This window comes from Sciurus carolinensis, chromosome 3, assembly GCF_902686445.1.
Source record: "Sciurus carolinensis chromosome 3, mSciCar1.2, whole genome shotgun sequence".
Lineage (NCBI taxonomy): Eukaryota > Metazoa > Chordata > Mammalia > Rodentia > Sciuridae > Sciurus > Sciurus carolinensis.
This window is the reverse complement of record NC_062215.1, coordinates 162,695,737-162,719,078: the sequence shown is the minus strand read 5'-3', so window position 1 is coordinate 162,719,078 and position 23,342 is coordinate 162,695,737. Positions and strand designations below refer to the sequence as shown.

The window sequence follows — 23,342 nt, the reverse complement described above, 5'->3', positions numbered from 1 at the left end:
TTGAAGAAGACTGGCAGTTTCCTCCTCCTTCCTGCTCACTGGAGAAAGCCACCCTGACAGAAGTTCAACTATTTTGAGCCCCCAGGCCATCAGCAAGACCGTCCTACACATGTGAGAAGTCAAAGGAGAAAGACCATGGATAGCCAACTTCCGGTTTTTGTAACCAGCCTGACCCAAAGGCTAGACATGTGAGTCAAGGAACTATCTTGAATATTCAGCCTGGTCAAGCCTTCAGATGACTCCAGCCCCACGTGCTATCTGACTACCATTGCACAAGAGAACCCCCAGGAAAACCTAGCAGAGCCTAATCAATCCACAGAGCTGTGAGAAATATGTTCTTGTCATAAGCCACTAAGTTTTGCAGTAGTTTTGTCTTTCCTCTGAAATGTTCTTTCTCTCTCACCCTTGCATTTCAGAGGAAAGACAAAACTCCCCATGGCTCCCTTATCTTTCTGTCCTCCTCTCTCCAGGCTCAATTCCGCTCCCCCCGCCCCACCCTGCAGCATCAACAAAGGATGCCCATAAACCGTGGGAGCAATTTCCTGCTCACTGTGTAGCCCCTGGTCTATCTCAATGCAACCATATCTGCTGCCCCACATCATGGAGGGGACCAGTTAGTTTCAAAAGAGGAATTCACAGGGCTTCTCAATCACCTGCCTGGGAATGGTTGGGAGCTAGAGGAGGGCCACCGCCAGAGGCCCCCGGAGCACTGATCTCTGGCCCTGGCAGAAGCGGTAGCTGCTATTGCAATGTGCTTCTGCCATGACCCAGTCCTGGGGGAACATCTGCAGATCACTAGTTGTCTTGGAATAGGCCATGGGAAAGTCCAAGAGCAGCCACGGCTCTTGACAACCATCCCAGAATCCCACTGGAACTCTGTGCCAGAGTACATGGGGCCCTAAGGTCTTGGGTTCTATGCTATTTTATTCATTTTTAGTTTTTGGCTGGACATTTAGTTGGGAATTTAGAACACTGAAGCCATCCCAGGGCATTTAGTTCCAAGCATGCCACACAACTCGCAGCTGATAACTAGGGACCTGTGCTCAGCTCATGCTTATCAGCATGGCTAATAAGCAGAGCCCCCAAGAGTAGCTGACAGAGACCCCAGTCCAGGGAATCAAGAACTGAGACTTAAATCCAGATCCTTGCCTCTGGCACCTAAATCCTCCCACCAAGGCCAGGGAAACACAAGTTTCCATGAGGACAGACACCCACTTCTGAATCCCCAGTACCCGGAGCAGCCCCAGCACACCGTAGATCCTCAATAAGCATTGCCTGAGGGAGGAAGAAGTGCCAGGCTATACAAAGAGAATCTCCAAGTACAGGGACCTCCCCCAGAGAGAGCATCTCACTTAGGTTGTGATAAGAAGCCAAGGCTTAGCCAAAGGTAACCCATGGGCCAAATCCTGTGTTTGCACATACAGTTCATGAGCTAAGAATCTTATTAACATTTTACATGGTTGGGAAAAAAGAAAAGAAAAATAACATTTCATGATAAGTCAACAATGACATTCAAATCTGTATCCATAAATAAAGGTTTTTGAGAACAGACACTCCCACTCACACATTGGCACTGGCCGCTCCAGCGTTTGCAAGGCGATGCAGAGCTGGGTACTTGCAACAGAGACTGCCTGACCTGCAAGCTAGATAGATTTACTCTCTGGACCTTTACAGAAAAAGTTTTCTGACTCCTAACTCCATAGTTTTGGGTTAAGTGTTGTTTTCTTTTCTTGTTTGTTTGGTTTGGTATTTTTGACTTTTTGATTTTTGGTATTGGGGTCTGAATTCAAGGGCCTTCTACCACTGAGCAATATCCCCAGCCCTTTTTAATTTTAACTTTGAGACAGGGTCTCACTAAGTTACTGAGGCTGACCTCAAACTTGGGACTTTCCTGTCTCAGCCTCCAGAGCCACTGGGATTACAGGTGTGCGTCACAACAGCCAGCTTGAGACTTAACTCTCTCTCTCTCTCTCTCTCTCTCTCTCTCTCTCTCTCTGTGTGTGTGTCTCTCTCTCTCTCTCTCTCCACACTTCCACCTCATCCTTTTTAATAGAACCCTTTCTAGAATGATTTTAATTACCTTTATTGGTATGACTTATTTGTCTGACAGTTATTCTCCATGAAAGAAGAAATCTGCTTAAAGACCAAGGGGAACTAGGGAAGAAATTTTTGAAGTATTCCAAAAGGGGAACCTCAAAGAAAAACTTAGTCTACTTTTTGATATTGCTAAGAGCTAGAATGGGCAGGATATGAAAAGGGAATCTTTCTGAATTCTCCGATGGGCCACGTCTCCTGATGATGGAAAGCCACGCCTCTGTCCAGAGTTGCTTCCCGCCTTGCCTTCCTCCATACCTCATCCATCCTGGGCAGCATGAACATCACTGTCTTCAGAAGCCTCCCCACAGCCATTCACAGTGCATGACGCACAGCTCCCTAGAGCAACAGAAGTCATGGCATGGCTTGTCTAGGTTCAGATGTGGCAAGTGGTGTGCATCCCTCCCTTCCCACAAGCACAGACAACACCCGCCCACCTGTCACAATGATCTGGTGGTAATAAAATGCCACTCCTTGCCATCTATCCCTGGTTCCATGTTTGCCTCTTGACAATGAACTCCTTGCAAATAGAAATTCTATCATAGTCATTTTGTTTCCCTGCACCTAACCTGATAACTATGAGGCCTAACTTGTGGTAGGCATTCAACTAAAGTTAGACCTCTCCTCCTCTTCCTTTCCTTAGGCTGCTCTGCAGCTAGGAGGCACAGAATGGAATCCAAGGATCTTTCTAGTAAGGTGCTGCAAACTACCTCCCCCAAAACTCCTGTAATGGAAGCAAATCCTCCACAGGTAAGAAGTTGAGCTTCCCAGAGTTTCCATCACCTTGGTGTCAACCTCCATCTGGGATTTCCCAGTTACCCACAGTTTGTTGGCCCCTCTCCTAAGAGAGGCAAAAATTATATTCCCCTAACAGGGATAAATTTTTCTGTTTGCTGTCTCAAAGACGAGACCAAGACTGAGCACCAATAGTCCAAGTTTATTCAACAGTCAAAGAACTGAGACATAGGAGTCTAGCTCACAATTCAAGTCCTCAACTTGTCAGGGATGGAGAAGTCATGGGTACAGGGTAAAAGAGATGGAGGAGAAGGATAGGGCAAGAAAGGGGAAGAATACTCGTGTCTGTTCTTGGAAGAAGTGGAGACTTTCCAGGGATTTGGGTGCCGCCTTTCTTTGTTCCTATTATGGTTCTTCTTGGCCATAGTCAAGACATTTGTCAACTCTCATGGCACTGGTGGGGGCTGGGAGTGTCACTTAGCACCCAGGAATTATAACAGGGCTTGGTCTATCAGGGGCCATTTTGGATCTAGTTGGTTTCCACTGGTCTGTCAAAAAGGGCTCTCTGCCCATAAACGTCCTTAGAGAAAAGCAAGGTCAGGGTTTGTTTCCACTTGCTTAAGAACTGCCTTGGTTTGGTTTTCTTCTCCTGTTTGGATAGGAAGGTTCCAGCCCCATCTGAGTCCTCTTCCTTCACCTTGGGAACAAGCAAAAAGAAATGATCCCCTCTGCGGCCAATACAAACCCCTGATTCCTTTTGGAGCTGATGGAAAGAAACTTTCCATACTCTTCTTAAAGAAGAGGGAAAGACGATCTCCTCTTTCAACAGGTATTTCCAGCTGCTGGCAAGGGAACTGCAAGACATCTAACTACAATAGCCTGCCTCCCAGCTGCGGTTACCCCAGCAACCTGGAACTTTCACAGACTGCCTTGGATACAGAGGGCCTTGGAAACAGGCCTCCTAAGCAGCCACATTCTTCAGCACTGACTCCTTTTGCAAAACAGAACCCTCCTAAACTTCAATTTAATGGGAAAACTTAAAATTGCCTTTCTGAAAAATAACAGAAACCCCACTCAGTGTTTTTAATCATGTCAACCCATAATGCATGAATATGGACAACTTTGAATTTAAATCCTACAAGTGAAAATAATCAAGTGCTAAGCAAGAATTAAGAATGGGAGATGGTCATCAAGTAGACCAAAATGGAGACGGCCGCGAAGGAGATTTTGGGATGGTGGTCCACAAACCCGAATCAGAAGAGACTGACCTCAAAAACATGTTCAAATGCCAATATCTAGGTCCTCTTCCCAGAGAAGCTGATTGTTTAGGTCTGGGATGGAACCTGGATCACTTTTAAAACTCTTTCAGTGATTCTGATGAGTATTAAAATTTGAGAACCAACGGTCTGAAGACTGTTCCTTGCCCTGTCTACATAATACTCCAAAGGTCTACTGGGTCTTAGCTCCCTCCATTCCTGCCAGCCCACAATTCTAGAACCAGAGTAACAGGAGCTCATTTTTTTTTTTTAAAGGAAAAGGATGAAGCTGCAGCCCCTAAGTGCTTGTGTGTTTTGCTAAGAGCTGAACAAAGGAACCTGGGGGTGTGGAAGCCCATCTGGCCCTGGTCTGTTGGAAGGTTATGTCGTTTCTTTTGGGCTGGCTGCCTGGTTTCCGTTGGGGTTGATGCCTAGTTTATTTTAGGGGCTGGGTATGCAAGCTGGTAGGCTGACCTTCCTTGGCTGTTCCCCAGGGAGGAGGTTACCAGGCTCCTGCTGTCTCTGTTTTACCAGGTAGCCCAAGATCCCACTTGAGGAAGAGGCTAGACCATAATGCTCTCTGTTCCAGAAATATTCAGAGTCAATAGGAACATAAGTTTTATTCAAAGCCCAGCTTGAAGGAAGATGGAAGAAATTTATTGTTTCAAAACTTGCATCTCCAAGATTCCTGAAAATTAGCAGAACTTTTAAAGAAAGTGACGCGAGGCAGGAGAAACACACCTGTAGATTTAGTTATCCCGTGTTAGGCAGAATGGGGGCTCATGCTCTGCTTCTTTACAACCTTTAAGCATGGAGGATCACGGTCCGTTAGTTTCCTCCTCTCAGCAGGAAGACATTTGTTCTTAATTCAGAAGGGGCACCCAAATTCACTCTGTTTCATCAGGAACTACAAGGTGTGATTTCCAGGGTATCCACGTAATGGAAGCTGACTGGTAGTAATAGCTGGGACCTCTCTAAGCCTGGGGAGGAAGCCTTCTGGGAGAAGAGGTTCCCTCAACATGAGCCTTTGCAGGTGGTCCCAGCACTGCTACTCATAAGCCATGTTTTGGGGGCTAACTACTTATCGTCTCTGGGCCTCCGCTCTCTCAACTTTGGAGCAGGGATTGAACTAGGTAGAAGCAGCATAGACTAGTAGAAGAAATGTGGGTTCTGAGGCCAAAAGATTTAGGTTCAAGTCCTGGCTCACTACTGATTTGCTTTGTAATGTTGGGCAAGTGACTGGGCCTCTTTGTGCCTTGGTTTCCTCATCTATAAAAGGAAGCTAATGATTCCTCCTTAATAAGACCGGTGTGCCAATTAAAGGAGACAATGTGTGCTTGCCTTAAATGCCACTTAAGATCACACACACACACACATGCACGCACACATATGCATACTCCTTAACCAGCAATCTGATGAAGTGGGTGCCAAACTCTAGCAGAGATGGTAGAAGAGAGTTTAGGGGAGGGAAGAGATTTCCACACAGAGCATGTAAGGAGGAAAGGAAAAAAAAATTTTCAAAAGGCAACAAGGTTTGAGTTGGGTTTTGACAGATATTTAGAATGTGAATAATCAACTAGAGGAAAAAATCCTGCAGAATAGAAGAAAAATCAGGGAATCTGGGTCAGGAAATTGTGGGGGGGATTGTAGCCCTCTCTGCCCAGCTTTTTGGTCTTGCTGATTCTCTGCTGTATCTATAAAATGAGCTCGTGGTGAGAATGAATAAGATGGGGAAATATCTTGTATGGTGCCTGAAACATGGAAGTTGTTCAATAGATGGATGGGTGGATGGATAGATGGATGGATGGATGGATGGATGGATGAATTCCTGATGGGGATAGTGGGATGAATAAAAGAATGGAAAGAGTAATGCTCAAGCCATCATTATAGGTCACTAAATACTTTAATATAGCTCAGTAATTTCCGGAGTGTTCATGGAATGCTAAACCCCAAGATATTCTTGGGAGGAAATATGTGTTTTCTAGTCAATTAAATTTAAGAACAGGCAATATGATATAGACCTCTCTGAAAGATCTGCAATAAACATCAACATATAAATGATCCTGAAAAGTTCATTCTAGCTTTATCATACCTAGTAGTTCCCAATTTAATTCTTCAGAAACCTATTTCCCACAGTAAACCTGTTAACTTTGCACTGAAGTTGACAGGGATCTTCCTAGAGTGAACTAAGGGGTGAAAACTTTGGAAAAATTGCCTGGGCCTTTCTTTGTGCTGAACGTAGGAATGCATGGAAGCTCTCAAATGAGGGAGGCACACAATCTGGAAACCGAGAGACCTCAGTCCCCTCTGCCCCACAACACACACACACACCCTTCCAAGCCTTAGTAACTTGGGCAACCTTTCTTTATCTCTACTTTCTCATCTATAAAGTCATAGTACCTACCTCATAAATCATTGTGAGAACCAAAGGAGCCACGTACCTGAAGGGGGCAGCACTGAGCCTGGAGCACAGGAAGCACTCATTGAGGAGAAAATGGTGTCGTGGTTATTACGCCATCATCTGAATATTCTCTGACAGTCACTCTGCAACATCAGCATGTCTTTTCCTTTGAGCCCTGAGACAGGAATCCTACCACTTTCCACCTCCCTCTCCCCTGTGGGGTCAGCCTAGAGCACAACCCAAGAGCAGGCACTAAGGCATTGCGCGGAGGGCAGGATGGGGTCTGCTTTTGCTTTCTCTAAACGCAGAGCAAAGAAAGGGAGTTCCTTCAGAAAGAGGCCACCTTCTCTAAACCGGTCTGAGCCGGAAGTGTCAACTCCCACAGGCTGGCAGCTGGCCACCAAGAGGTGGAGAATCTGCTTGGTCACTTCTCAACAGTAAGAGCAAGTGGCTTAGAGAAGAAGCCACATATAATCCCTGGAGCTCAGTCAAGTGCCTCCTAAAGAGAAGAAAGTGGGGAACATAGAGCCACTAGTTTCAGGAACTGAATGTGGCCACAAGGCAGGGACAACTGGCTTCATGTCAGAGACTTCTGTTCTACTCAAATGCCACCACCCTGGCAGGATGGCCTAGTATCATCTAGCCATCAAACCCAGCTCTCCTCCCTTTGCTGAAGGATGTCAGCCACAGGCAACAGCACTCTCCAGGGAGGTTCATGGTCATTTCTCTTCCTTGATTCATTATTCACTTAGTATTGCATATTGATAATACACTCCAGTGAATAGAGTTGCACATAAAATGGGAAAAATATCTGCACTTAAAGAATTCACATTTTATTTGAAAAAGACAAATATGCACGAGTCAACAAGACGTAAAATACTGTCAGGCCATGGGAAGTGCTTTAAGGAGAAATGAATCAAGGGCAAGGGTGAGAGATGGATGGATTAGAAGCTGGGGAGACAGTCGAGCCCCTTCATGTGAGCTACCACCTGAATGGAGCAAGGGAAAGAGCCAGAAAAGATCTGGAAAGAAAGTGCCCCAATGGAAGGTCAGCAAGCACTGTGACCCTAAGACAGAGATGAACTCAGACTGTAGACCAACAGCCAAAATGGCTGCATCTCATGGCAGGAGATGAGGTCAGAGTTCACAGGAAGGAAGCTCAGCAGGCCTAGTCAAGGTCTTTATTTCACATGTGATTGGAAGACAGTTAATGAATGAACGGACAAAGAGCTCACTCTGACTATCATGTGGGCTCAGAGAGATGGCTGCCCAGTCTAGCTGGGGCATGGTGACTTGCACTAGGTGTGGGCAGGGAGGAAATGAGACTTGGGGAACATTTGGAAGGTGGAACAGCAAGACCTGCTGGCCAGTGGAACACAGCCTGTGTTTGAAATTGAGGAAGAAAAAGACACTTCCAGAGTAGCAGTCTTGATCCTGAGATACAGCAGCCTGCAAGGGGATCATTTCATGGAGGGAAGACAACTCTAATACTTTGGATGAAATGCCAACGGGACATCCAGGTTGAGATGTTAACCTGGCAGCTGGACATGTTTTCAGTCCATCCATCAACACTGCAATCATCAGCACAAATGTTTAAAGCCTGTTGGATTCCTGCTTCCAGGCTAGATCCAACAGCCGGATGATGCCTTTTGAGAATGAGACTTTACTAAAATATACTTAAGTTAAAAATTTATTTTATTTTGTGAGGGGAAACTGAAGCCCAGAGAGGCAAAATAACTCCTTCCCTCAATGTTAAGTGGCAATTTACATACAGAACTAGGACAGAGATCCATGTCTTAGGCACTGACTCCCAGCTACCCAAGTCTGGATCCTCTCTCTCCTGTTCTCAAAATTCTTTCACATTGATTTCTTGAGGTTGTTTGCACAGTATCTGGGTTTTTTTTTTTTTTTTTTAAACTCCCTACAAGGAAAGTTTCTTCTCTTCTTCTTTGTTTTTAATCTTACCTAATTTTCTCTACAGTTTAGGCTCATTTCTATTTTAATCATTCTTTTTAGTTTAAAAATGTGCATGTTACTCTACTTGCCTCTTAAGACAATTATGTCAGGTAAATAAAGTAAAACTTTGGGTTGCCGTTTATAGATGAGGAGACTGAAGGACTGAGGTCAAATGAGGCATATTCAGTCCCATAGCTAGGTTGAGACAGCCCAAATTAGAACCAAGAAGGACACCTTGAGTCTTAGCCCAGGCTCTATCGACCCTGTGGGCCAGAGAAGTCTTAAGCCCACATCTTCCCATCTTCGGCAGCTGTGGACCTCTCCGTGTCTCTTCATTTGCTGCCCTCAGGATAGCTGAAGCGTGACTGGCCCACCTGCCTTCTTCCAAGAACCTTCCTGACACTGACGAAATGACCTTCCGGTCTTTGCCTCTCCAGCATAGCTGCACCCTCACATGCACCTCTCGGGGTCACAAGAATAAACACAATGATGATCACAGCGCCCCACAGCCTCGGCCTTGTGGTTGAACTGTTGGTCCGCCCTGGAGGGGACCCATCTCCTTACCGCCTCAGAAGGGTCTGCAGGTTTCACTCAGGACAGGACAGTGCTCTGGGGGAAGGAACAGAGGATGGTGGGAGCTGAGTCAGTGCTGCAGTCCATATCCGTCTCGATCTCCATTCCCAGAAGTCCTTTCCACACTGAGGTACAGACAGCTTACACCCTCTTTTAGGCAAAGGATGTACTTTCCAAAGATTATCCCACTTCCAAAGATTATCCCAGTGGTCTATCAATATCCCTATCAATCAAAGTACTCTGACCACTTATCTCCAACGCAATACCCATAATGTCTGTCTAAGTATTTATAATGATATGCATGTGCTACATATCAATCAGTTATCGATACAACACAGTGTTCACGGAAGTGGAAATTGTGAAGGATGACATAAAAAAACATGAATAGAAGTGCTGACAATTGTTCCCTGGCCCTGTGACCCGTTCCACACACTCCCCTCTTCAGAGGACGCTTGCTCCATCAAAGTCTTTGAACTGAAGTCACAAACTGGCAGCCTGTAGGCCGAATGTAGCCCACAGACATGTTTTGCTTGGCCTAAACAATGTTTTCTAAATTTTCTGTTAGTTCCTACACTTAAAATTTGGACAAGTTCATATAAAAATCTAGAGGTTTTTCTCCACTTTATTCATAGCTTTATTCCCAGTGTCTGATGTATAATAGGCATTCAGTAATTATTTGTTTAATTGAATTTCCAGCTTCTCTAAAAAAGAAAGAAAGAAAGGAAATAAAACACTGGCATTTGTCCCTGGCTGTGACCACCTGGAGCTGAGCAATCCTTTAGCAGGGTGCTGGTCAGCAGTCCTGAGCCGCAGTCCCCACCGCTCCCTGGTGTTCCATATCCAGCTTCACTCATGCCTGTTACCACCTGGCACCTGTCATACCTGAACAATGTCTCTGTCCTAGGGTTTTCTCATAGTGTGATGACCCCATCTGCCACCAGCGGGTCAAACCAAATCAATATTCAATCTGGAGTCCCATGTCACAGGCTTGTGCCTGATTCTGCCAATTACCATGTTTGGGGAATTTGCTCTCTAAACCAGTTCTCCTAATCTGGAAAATTGGAATAGTAATTCTTTCTTCACAGATTGTTTGTCAATCACAATAAATAAGATAATATCCACAGGCTACTCTGTAAATTGTAAAATATTATGAAAATGTGAAAGCTTATCATTACCACAGCTGCATTCGGCCTCCAAAAGGACTAGCTGAGGGACAGGGATGGAGGCTCCTCATGCCAAGCCTAAGCTGACCACCCGCCCCAGCGTGATCCACCTCTTGGTGCACCCCTCCCCCAGTTCTACCACCACCACTTTGGATTGCTGTGTTTAGTGCATAGACAAAGGGACAGGCTAAAGCGAGGACAAAGTCACAACCCTGAAGGCTGGGCTCAGCCTCTAGCAATATGGACTCCTTTGTTCCACTCTTGCTCATTTCTAAGTCTCTAAGTCCTCATGCTTAGTGCACCATCAGGTGTAGATCCCCAGGCCTCCCTCCTGAGTGGCCAGTGTTGCACCCAGGGTCCCTGCATTCTGGATCCGCAGAGCCAGTCGCAAAACCTCCACCTTTATTTCCTGGGTTACAGATCCTTCACGAAATCCCAAGAACACTCTTCACCCCTTGGAAATATGCCCAAGAGAGCTGTCCTCCTCCACCTTTTCATCAGCAGGGAGACCATTTCTATCAGACACGCCTCTCCCCACCTCCCTCCGGCTCGTCCATAAATGCTTTCTCAGTGGTCATCTGAATTATATAAAATTACTAGTATTAAAGCTTTTGTGACCTAGGAACAGGGACAACTTCACTTAATTCAACTTCATACATCTACGCCAGTGGCCCAGCTTTAGGGGGTTTCTAGGATCTTCAAATTTTCCTATTTGAAACTGAAGCCAGTTGTTCTTAGACATTTTTTTGGTGAGTGAACAGTGGTGCTGAGAAAAACACTTCCTCATCTTAAATATGCCAGGGGTCTCATTCCTCTCAGACCTGAGTTACGGTTGCCAGATAATTGCTTGAACTACAAAGACACATCTGAATGAAGCAGATTTCAGTTTTTCTTTTTCTCCTTAAAGAGAAAAAATGATAAAATATATACTGTTGGTTTGGGGCTGAAGAAGAGGAAGCCTTTCCAAGGCAGAAGGCCATCGCCATAGGATCTTTCACCTCCCGCCATCTTGGAAGTCCCACATTTTCTCTTCTCTTGTTCTAGCTAGCTCTCCTGACTCTTTTGTAAGGGCACTAATCCATTTATGAGGGCTAGGTACTGGCCTAACCACCTCCTTAAATTTCTCCTCTGCATATCATCACCTTAAAGGTTAGATTTTCAAAACATAAATTTGGGGAGGACCCAAACATTTTGATCATTGGATAACCGAAATCTTATGGTGTTGTTTTTGTCAGCTTTTTCACCACTGTGACTTAAAGATCTGATTGAACAGTAGTAGGGAGGGAAAGTGTATTTAAGGGCTCACGATTTCAGAGGTCTTAGTCCACAGCAGTCTGGCTTCATTCCTCAGGCTCGAGGTGAGGCTGAACATCATGGCAGAAGAGTGTGGCAGAGGGAAGCAGCTCACATGAAGATCAGAAAGCAGAGAGAGACTCCACTTGCCAGATACAAATATATACCCCAAAGTCACACCCCCAATTCCCACCTCCTCCACCCACATCCTACCTGCCTTCAGTTACCATTCAGTGACTCCCTATCAGGGGATTAATTCACTGAGTGGGTTAAGATTCTCACAACCCAGTCATTTCTCCTCTGAACCTTCTTGTATTGTCTCATATGTGAGCTTTTGGGGGACACCTCACATCCAAACCAAAACATGTTAAGTTAAACATTGCTTTTGCTTGTGGGGGTCCTCTTTTAGAAGGCAAATTCTATGCATATTAAATGCTTCTGAAATGATTCCTGGGAATGCTAGTGTCCCAAGAGATGTTCTTGGGTGTTCATAAAAAATCAGTTCTTTGGTCAAGTCAAAGTTTCCTTTGACTGCAGGACCATAATCCATAGAGGGAGTTTTGAGACACACAGCATCACATTAAAGATTCAGACTGACCTTGCAATAAAGAACTCCATTTCACTTTGTTTAATCTAGTGTTTCCTAAATTTTCTTAGCAATGGAAACCTTTAATTTTTTTATCACTTCCTGTTCCTTTATGTCCCACAGAACACACTTGGTAAAATCCTGATCTAATCCTTGGAGGTGGGGGAGTGAGGAGTTGAACCCTTTCCTTCCTCTTGGGTATGTAGAGAAAGCAAGACCAGTGGCGTGCACCAGACCTCCCATCCATCACCATCAGCTCCACACCCCGCCCACACATCACTGACACAGGCTTGCAGATGACTTTCCTGCTCTGTCCAGGACACATGCAATGTCTACAAAAAGCAAGGGATTCCAAACATCCACTCCATCCTATCACTCTTCATGTATCTGGGCCCTGAGAAGCCCAACATGAGCCTACAACAGACACAATTAAGCCGAGGAGATCCAAGGGCCCTGCCCAAGAGGGAAGGGATTGGGAGGCCAAGTATGATATGTTCTCTTTAGTCCCATTGCCCAATTTTGATCAGGCACACCCTGGTCTCTAAACTCATGCACAAGGGCTTTAACCTAGTCCCACCCAGGTGGGAGCCCCTTGAGTCCCTTGCAGAAACCACGGACTTGGACGACTTGGACGTGAGGCCTCCTCATGTGATCCAGTTCCTTGTAATTTATCTGGATCCCACATTTTAATATTCAAATTTTTTCTACTCGTTATTATTTTCTTTCGTGAAATCCAGAAGGTTTGAAGCCATGTCTCAACCTTTCTCTATTTTTCCCTGCAGGATTAGTTCTCTGGGATAGGTACAGTGTAACACTGTATTTAATAAAACCTTTTTTGCTCTTACCCACCCCAGAAAGAAAGGGATATAAAATAGGAAATCTCTTTTATTTTGTTTTTTAAGTTTTTTTGTTTTTGTTTTTTCATTTGTTTCTTATTTTTACACACTGCATTTTGATTCATTGTACACAAATGGGGTACTTTTCATTTCTATGGTTGTGCATGATGTAGATTCACACCATTTATGTACACAGGGTAAAGATGTGTCTCATTCCACCATCTTTCATACCCCTGCCCACTCCTCCCTCTCATTTCTCTCTATGCAATCTAAAGTTCCTCCATTCTTCTCTCACCCCCCACCTCTCACCCCCATTATATATCATCATCCACTTATCAGGAAAAACATTCAGCCTTTGGTTTTTTTGGGATTAGCTTATTTCTCTTAGCATGATATTCTCCAGTTCCATCCATTTATCTGCAAATGCCATATTATTATTCTTCTTTATGGCTGAATAATATTCCATTGTGTATATATACTATAATTTCTTTATCCATTCATCTGTTGAAGGGCATCTAGGTTGATTCCACAAACTAGCTATTGTGAGTTGAACTGCTATAAACATTGATGTGGCTGTGTTACTGCAGTAGGCTGATTTTAAATTCTTTGGGTATAAGCTGAGGAGTGGGATAAAGCTTTTTCTCAGCAGAGGATACAATTGATAATGTGAAAAGAGAGCCCTGTGAGGGCAGCCACCTGAGCAGTGGCTAGAAGGAAAGAGCCCAAGAGGATATTAAGTGATGCTCAAGAAGTGACCGATACAGTCCACCCTCTTTACCCCTCAGGTCCACTCATTTCCCCCCTGCCTTTAGTCCAGTCTATTACAGAGTCCCTGGAGGGTGCTGAACAGCCAGTCTCCACAAAGATTTAATGCAGGAGTGAAGCCAGCTAGAGTCCCCATAGCCAAAGCCATAGTTAATATTCATCATCCCCTCCTCCACCACCCTTTATGGTCAACACTGGTTGATCTGGATTGCTTTCTAGGTGGGACATCACCAAGACTCAGAGGAGGGCCTGAGTCTTTAGTTGCCTTGCCCTTGTTAGACCAGTATGGTGAAATTACTCATTCATCAAAATCACTGATCAAGGAAGCACAAAGAGAGATTTTCAATGAATTCCATGAGATACAGATATAATCCTCTCTGCCTTACACTATATAGAAGCTACCAGAGTTCCTCATCTCAATCAAGGTCAACTGCTCACCACTAGTAAATAACTCCATTCTTTACCTGCTAGTCCACTGGCATGAGGAACCTAAAATGATCTGATAGTGAAGGCAAGAGTAGAGATCAAAAGGGGCAGCACCCTTGTCATTTGCCTTAGAGAAGTGCTTTGGTGTGCTAGTTTTCAATTAATGAAATGTCTGAGATCATAGATTCCAAAGAGGAAAGTTTTATTTTGTCTCACAGTTTTGGAAGTTGAAGTCCATGGTCAGTTGGCCCAGTGCCCTTGGGCCTGTAGCAAGGCGGCACATATCTGTTGCTGCCCGCGGCAACAATCCCGTGGATATTTGTTACTGCCTGCAGCAACAATTGCATGGGTATTTATCGGAGGTGGACTGGGAATAAACTACTTCTATTTCTGAGCTGCTTCCTTGCTTATTCCCTAGCTTATTGAGGAAAAAGAGGCTTGCTTGATTTTAGAGGAAGAGAAGCTTTGAGAGGAAGAGAGACTTTGCTTAGAGGAAGAGAAACTTTGCTTATCAGAGATCTATTTCTTCTTAGAGTTCTGCTGCTTCTTTCTGCTGCTTCTGCTTACTACTACTTCTTTCTGCTAGCTGCTTTTTCTCTCTGCTAGCTGCTTCTTTCCTCTGCTAGCTGCTGCTTTTTTCTGCTTGCTGCTTCTTCTCTCTGCTAGCTGCTTCTTTTTTCTCAATAAGCTAGGGAATAAGCAAGGAAGCAGCTCAGAAATAGAAGTAGTTTATTCCCAGTCCACCTCCAATAAATACCCACACAATTGTTGCTGCAAGCAGTAACAAATATTCACGGGATTGTTGCCGCGGGCAGCAACAAATGGTGGCCCATACAGGGAAAGGGAAATTGTACGGGGAAAAAGGAAATTGTATGGGGAAAAAGGAAATCGGAACAGTGGGGAAAGAAAACTGAGGAACCTTGCAGGAATAGGGCGAGGGAAAATTCCAAGTCTGCCTCCAGGAATAGGTACGGCAGGGAAAGTAGGAACCTCGCAGGAGTCTCTGGCCAGAGCAGTTTAAGGGCGAGGGATAGTAGGAAAGGTCACAAAGGACACAACAGTGAAGTGCAAAAATGCATGTATTTTGTGTTGCTTGTGTGTTTGTCAAATTCAAGTTAACGGAAGGCTGTCCCAAGAGACAGCAAAAAAGGTTTAATGGAAGGCTCCCCTAGTGAGGGAACGTAACAGAAGGCTGTCCCAAGAGACAGCAAAAGGACGTCCTATAGTAAATGAATGTGTTTCTCTGGAATGTGTGTATTTTGTATTGTTTGTGTGTTTGTACTGCTGTTAGTGTAGCCTTTGTACAGTAAAAGATGGGTTCAGAAATATCATTAAATCAGTCTGAAAGGATAATTCAAAAAGGAGGCGTGAAAAATATATTACAAGAAGGAGAAGAAGTACTGGAAGAGATTAAAAAGGAAGTTAGCTGGGGTAGCCAAACACAGGAAAGTTCTGGGGAGGAAGGAAACACTGGGGAGGAATTAGAAAATAAGGAAACCACTGCACGATCATATGTTCAAACTCTAGCAGAAATAAGCCCAGGGTTTATAGAGGAAAAGCTGCTCAATGTGCCACAAGGGGATCTTCATAAACAGGATCTAATAGCAACAGAAAAGAACTGTTAAAGAGAAGAAAGTGAGGAATAATTGCATGGTAGTGACTTAGAAAACAATTACTCAGAAAGTTTAAGAACAAGGGAAAAATGTAGGAGAAAACTAAATCTGATACGAAGAACCCCAAAATTCATGGAACCTGCCCATATAAACTTTAAAGAGGCAGTTATGACTGATTGGAAACAGCTACACAGAGCAGTGTTATCTGGAGGACAATATCTGAATTGGAGAACTCAAATCACAGTACGCGGGACACACCACTGAGAAGCACCTCAGATAGATAGCACCTAGTTCACAGGATGTGGGACCTACCTCTAAGAAGCAGCAGCAGAACTCTAAGAAGAAATAGATCTCTGATAAGCGTATCAAGCCTCTCTTTCTCTAAAAACTTCCCCTAAAAGCAAAGTATCTCTTCCTTTAAGCAAAGTCTCTCTTCCTCTAAGCAAAGTCTCTCTTCCTCTCAAAGAAGCCTCTCTTCCTCTAAAAAAGCAAACAAGGAAGCAACACAGAAATAGAAGTAGTTTATTTCCAGTCCACCTCCGATAAATACCCATGCTATTGTTGCTGCAGGCGGTAACAGATATCCGCGGCGACACATATCGTGGGAGTACATGGTAAAGGAAGATGCTTATCTTGTGGTGGCCAGGAAGTGAGGAGACACAGGAAGGACCAGGGTCCCAATAGCCCAGTTCAAGGGTTCATCCTTCAATGACCTAGTTTTTTCTCCCAGACTCAATCTACTAAATGTTCCATTACTTTCCAATAGCACCATGGACTAATGAGTAAGTCTTCAACACATGGGGTTTCAAAGGACATTCAAGATCTGAACTATAACATTTGGTATGCTGCAAACCAGTGAAACCCTGAAAGCATACTCACTGTCATAGATCTTTGAATCTTTGTAGAGTTTATCTCCCACTTTCTGGCGTGCATGGATCAGAGAAGGGCCACCTCCTGCTAACAGATTCAATTAGCATGACTTCATCAATGTAATGAGCAGAAAGCAGAAGAGGTTGTTCGACGGATTAAATCCCCATCACAGAGAAAACACCTAACATGTGGGCTTTCTTCCTTCTCTCATTCATGTATTTTTTCTTTTCTTTGAATTTTTTATTTGTTCTAATTAGTAATACATGACAGCAGAATGCATTTATGCATTTTGATAAATCATATAAATGGAGTAAAATTTCTCATTTTTCTGATTGTACATGTTGTGGGATCACATTGGTCATGCATTCATATGTTTACATGAGGCAATAATGTCTGTTTCACTCTACTTTCTTACCCCCATACACCTTCCCCTCCCTTCACTCCTCTCTACCTAATCTAAAATAACTTTATTCCTCCCTAGTGGCCCCCACAACCTTATTGTGAATTAGCATCCAAATAGCAGAGAAAACATTCAGCCTTTGGTTTTTGGGGATTGACTTATTTCACTTAGCATGATACTTTCCAGCTCCATCCATTTACCAGAAATGCCATAATTTCATTCCTCTTTAAAGCTGAGTCATATTCCATTGTATATATGTACCACATATTCTTTAGCCATTCATCTGTTGAAGGGCACCTAGGTTGGTTCCATAGTTTAGCTATTATGAACTGAGCTGCTATAAACATTAATGTGGCTGCATCACTGTAGTATACTGATTTTAAATTCTTTGGCTATAAATCAAGGAATGGTATAGCTGGGTCAAATGGTAGTTCCATTCCAATTTTTCTGAGGAATCTCCAATACTGCTTTCTATATTGGTTTCACCAATTTGCACTCCCACCAGCAATGTATGAGTGCACCTTTTCCCCCACATCCTCACCAACATTTATCATTGCTTGTATTCTTGATAATTGCCATTCTGACTGGAGTGAGATGAAATGTCAGTGTGGTTTTAATTTGCATTTCTCTAGTTGTAAGAAATTTTGAACATTTTTTCATATATTTGTTAACTGATCATACATCTTCTTCTGTAAAGTATCTATTCAGTTCCTTACCCATTTATTGATTGGGTCATTCATTTTTATGGTGTAAAGTTTTTTTGAGTTCTTTATATCTCCTAGAGATTAATGCTTTATCTGAGATGCATGTAGTGAAGATTTTCTCTCAATCTATAGGCTCTGTCTTCACATTACTGTTTCTTTTGCTGAGAAGAAGCTTTTTAGTTTGACTCCATCCCATTTACTGATTCTTGATTTTACTGCCTGTGCTTTAGGGGTCTTGTTAAGGAATTTCTGCTCTCCATAATACAAATGTGTTCCTAAAGGTTATGGGATGCCTCTCTCATGAGAGTTTGGTGTAATGGATTTTGTTCATGCCTCCCCTCTCAGGAGACCTACTTCAAGGATCTGAAGAACTGTGGGCTTCCTAGAACATGAACCTGACCATGTTAATGATTGTGAGCTCTTCAGATTTAGGAAGTTCCTAGCTCTTCAGATTTAGGAAGTCTGTGGGATCGAACTAAGTTACTTGAGTTGTATTGATCCAAGAAGGCTCTTAGCAATTCCCAGGAAGCATTGCTGCCTTTGGCCAAATTCTCTGGTCCTGGCACAATGAAGGAAGAAAAAGAACTCCACCAAGATTTTTGACTCGGTCACTCTTCCCTAAGGGTTGCCTTTCTTGGGATGTGTTGAACTCTCTAGAGTTTCTCATGCACAAATTGTAGCCCAGAAGAGCAGCAGCAGGTGGAGAGCCACCACCCTAGAGGCAGAGACATGCCACAGAGACATATGGAAATATTTTGTACAATATCACAGCTGACCTTTATCCACTCTTCTCCCCATGTTATTTTATCTTGACATTTACCATGCACCTGCTACGTGTTAAGCACTGTGCTTTTATGTAGATTAGCTCACTTCATGAAGAGCAGAAATTCCAAATTATCCCTGGGCTCGTAAGATGAGAGATGGTCTTGGGTAAGTCTCTGGCCCGTTTCCAGTTCTGTTAAGTGAGTGGGCGTGCTCTATGATCTCTCAGTGTTCTTCCAGTCCAAATTTGCTAAAATTTTATGCAGCTCTGAGATCTAGTTTCTTCTTCTAACAGAAGCCCCAGTGTAGTTTCCAAGCCTCTCCCAGCTTGAGTTTTCCCCAGAGTGGAGCCTGAGCCAAGGACTTGAGTGCAAATCCTTAGTTTTTGAAGTGAACCCAGGAAATGTGAGTGGGAAAATTGGAAGGAGGGAGAGAGAAATGGAGAGAAGGAAGAAGGATACCACAAAGATGCATTATGAGCTGGTCGCCTCTACAGGAAATGGAGGCTCAATCTCACCAGTATCCTCTGAAGAGCCATCTGGAATGTACCTGATAACAATCTCCTGGAAGGATGGAAAAAAGGAATATTTATTCATTGGCTCCATTGTCTAAGGGCTATAAGAAAATACTTGAAAAAGGCTAACTTTATAAAGAAGTTATTTATTTAGTCCACATTCTTGGAGGTTCTAGGGCATGGTACTGGCATTAGCTTTGCTCCAGTGAAGGCATCTGGTGGAACAGCACCATCATGGGGGTGTGTTCAGGAGCCAGGGGTCACGTTACAAAACTGGAATCCGGAGGGCTCCAGTGTGGCTCAGTGTTAGAGTGCTCACCTAGCACTTGTGAGGCACTGGGTTCCATCCTCAGCACCACATAAAAATAAATAAAATAAAGGTATTGTGTCCATCTACAACCTACAAAATATAAAAAAAAAAAAAAAAAAACTGGATTCCAGAGAGCATTTCAAGGGTTCTCACAAACTAACTCAGCATCCAATGAGAACTAGTTTCACCCCTTCCAAGGGTCGCACTCCCAATGACCAAGGACTTTCCACCAGTCCCCACTTCTTGAAGGCTCACAACACTGCTACACTCAAGATCAAGCCTCTGAAACATGAACACTTGGGGAACAAATCACATCCAAATCATAGCAGTTTTAGTCAGCTTTTTAGCTGCGGTGACTGAAGGACCCAACCAGTACTATTGTAGAGGAGAGAAGGTTTAGTTGGGGACTCATGGTTTCAGAGGTCTCAATCCACAGACAGTCGGCTCCATTCCTCAGGACTGAAAATGAAGCAGAACATCATGGCGGAAGAGTGTGGCAGAGGGAAGCAGCTCACATGAAGATCAGAAAGCACAGAGAGGGAGAGACTCCACTTCCAGATACAAATATATACCCAAAGCCACACCCCAACTTTCACCTCCTCCAGACACACCCTACCACTTCAGTTACCAGTTAATCCCTACCAGGGGATTAATTCACTGTGTTAAGACTGTCACAACCCGATCATTTCTCCTCTGAGCCTTCCTGCATTGTCTCACATGTGAGCTTTTGGGGGACACTTCACAACCAAACCATAGCAAGCCCTCATTCTTCATTAGTCAGGGATTGTCCCTCCCACTTCCGAGTCTCCAACCCTGCCAATGCCCAGCATTTCCATGCAGTAATATCCGAGAAGCAAACCCAGAGATACAAGATCAGGTCAGATAAGGGTTGTCAGGGCTTCAAGGTGGTTGCACATTGGTGTAAAAATTAGGCCACAAGGGTGTCATACTGGGATTGGCCAGATTTAGCAAGAATGCAGTGTACTCAGTTAAATTCTAATTTCAAATAAACAATGAGTAAGTACAAATATGTCTTGTGCAATATTTGAGACATACTTATACTAAATAAATTATTCATTGTATATGTATAATTCAAGTTTGGTGGGATATCCTGTGTTTTATCTGACAACTCTATGTGCCGGCACACAGCCAGGAACGGCTCCTGTGTTTGATACTTCCAGGACCCTTGCTAAGCAAAGCCAGGCAGGCCTGAACTTTCCACCGTTCTCCTCAGTGACTGGGGACATCTGCAATAAGACCAAGGTGTAAGTCCTGGGAAAAAAAGTACATAACTACTTATTTCCACTAAAAATGAGGGTGGAAATGTCAAAAACCAGTTTTTTTTCCTGCAAATCCTTTTGTTATTTTCAGTTAGACTTCTTATCTTGAAATATAACAAATGTGATTTATTTTATTTATTCATTCATTTATTTTATTTTTATTTTTATATTTTTTAATTTTTACTGACTGCGTTTTGATTCATCATACACGAATGGGGTACATCTTTTCGTTTCTATGCTTGTGCATGATGTAGAGTCATACCATTCATATAATCATATATGTACATAGGATAATGATGTCTGTCTCATTCCACCATTTTTCATACCCCCCCTCATTCCCTTCTATGTAATCTAAAGTTCCTCCATTCTTCTCTCACTTCCCACCCCCCTAACCCCCATTATATATCATCATTCACTTATCAGGAAAAACATTGGGTCTTTGGTTTTTTGGGATTGGCTAATTTCACTTAGCATCATATTCTCCAATTCCATCCATTTATTTGCAAATGCCATAGTATTATTATTCTTTATGACTGAATAATATTCCGTTGTGTGTATATACACCACAGTTTCTTTATCTGTTGAAGGGCATCTAGGTTAGTTCCACAATCTAGCTATTGTGAATTGAGCCACTATAAACACTGATGTGACTGCGTTACTGTAGTGTGCTAATTTTAAGTCCTTTGGGTATAAACTGAGGAGTAGGATAACAGGATCAAAAGGTAGATCCATTCCAAGTTTTCTGAGGAATCTGCATACTGCTTTCCAGAGTGGCTGCGCCAATTTGCAACTCCACCAGCAATGTATAAGTGTGCCTTTTCCCCCACATCCATGCCAACATATATTATTGCTTGTGTTCTTGATAATAGCTATTCTAATTGGAGTAAGATGAAATCTTACAGTTGTTTTAATTTGCATTTCTCTAATTACTAGCAATGTTGAACACTTTTTCATATATTTATTGCATTTCTCTAATTACTAAAGATGTTGAAAATTTTTTCATTTATTTATTAATCACCTGTATATCTTCTTCTGTAAAGTGTCTGTCCAGTTTCTTGACCCATTTATTGATTGTGGCCAACATCATTCTAAACAGAGAAAAACTGAAAGCATTCCCTCTAAAAACTGGAGCAAGACAAGGATGCCCTCTTTCACCACTTCTATTCAACATCATCCTTGAAACACTAGCCAGAGCAACTAGATAGACCAAAGAAATTAAAGGAATACGAATAGGAAAAGAAGAACTCAAGCTGTCATTATTTGCTAATGACATGATTCTATATTTAGAGGATCCAAAAATCTCCACTAGAAAACTTCTAGAACTAATAAATGATTTCAGCAAAGTAGCAGATTATAAAATCAATATGCATAAATCTAATGCATTTCTATTCAAAAGTGATGAATCCTCTGAAAGAGAAATTAGGAAAACCACTCCATTCACAGTAGCCTCAAAAAAAAAAAAAAAAAAAAAAAACACAAATGTGATTTTTAAGGGCACTTAAAGTTACTAAATGAGTTCTATTTTCAGTTGGGAAATTTAAAAGAAATGTACTTTAAAGAAAGCACTACCTAGACTTCCATTTTTTCCTTGTAGTTTCAAAGTTTCCAGAACTTTTAAATCAATCCACAAGCAAGGCCTCCTCAGCCCCAGTCCCATAAGAAGTCCAACTTCCCCTGACCAGGTCCTTAACCTGGCCAGAAAGACAGCTGCATTTGAATTTCCTGGCAGGGCAAGGGAGAAGCTAAATTATATGGTCACTTCATTTTCTATGATGGGACCTTGAGTTCCTCCCATCCACAGTCTCTGGACAAAAGACAGAAGCTGCCCTCACCTTCCCTGGGATCAGCCTCATGAGCCGCTGTCTGGGCTGTAAGGATTCCAGAGCACAGCTCCTATGGAGTCCCAGTTCTCAAAAGTGGATTGAAAAACATGGTATTCTCATATTGTCCAGGATCCTTGTCCATCAACAACAGTACTCAACCCCACAGGTGGGAAGTGACTGAGCCAAAGTCCAAAACTGAATTTTGGCATTTGGTGGAGCCAAAGAGGAGAACCCAGTGTTCCTGCTTCTTCTTCCTACTACCCCAACACCCACTTCACCCCACTCCTCTGCCTGACTGTGTAACCTCCTTAATATGGTTCCATTGTGGCAGGTGTTTGGAGGCAATGACAAGAAGAGTTCCCATTTATACCTCACAGGGACCATTTTAATCTTAATGACTCAATAGGCAGTTAGAGACCTCGGTCACCTGGGGTAGTAACCATGAACAGTTTGTAGAGGAAATCTATCTGAAAATCCTGGTTCTGTTAACTAAAAGTCATACAGCTTTGGACAAGCTAAATAATCTTGCAGAACCTCAGCTTGCCTGAAAAATGAACAGGCTACTATGAGGAGCAAAATGACTTCTCAGATACAACAGTGCAGAAAACTAAGCACGTGTATTACACTGTGGTTCGAGTGTACTGTGAAGAGGTGTCAGTTATGGAAATTGTCTGATTCTATTCTGAATGAATGACCTTGTATACTGTAGCTATGGGTTGAATTATGTCCCCCCAAAATATATCGAAGTCCTAATACTTAGGACCAAGGAATGTGAGGACTTGGAGAAATAGAGTCCTTATAGATGATAAAAATATGAGGCTACTGGGGTGGGCCCTAATTCATAGTCATCCATTATAAAAGGGGGGAAATTGGATGCAGACACTCACATAGAAGGAAGAAAATTTAAAACACAGGCAGAAACTGAACAGACATTTCACAGAAGAAAAATGATTGATCAACAAATACATGAAAAAAATGTTCA

General features: G+C 43.1%; 1 long non-coding RNA gene across 1 annotated transcript in view; it reads right to left on the bottom strand.

Annotated features, from left to right (window-relative positions):
- Positions 1-8,352: 8,352 nt before the first annotated feature.
- The window catches only part of LOC124980818 (uncharacterized), a 58,797-nt gene continuing 43,807 nt past the window's right edge, over positions 8,353-23,342 (bottom strand). Inside the window, exon 4 of the long non-coding RNA XR_007107877.1 lies at positions 8,353-9,051. This is a non-coding gene — a long non-coding RNA (uncharacterized LOC124980818). The remainder of the gene's footprint in view (positions 9,052-23,342) is intronic.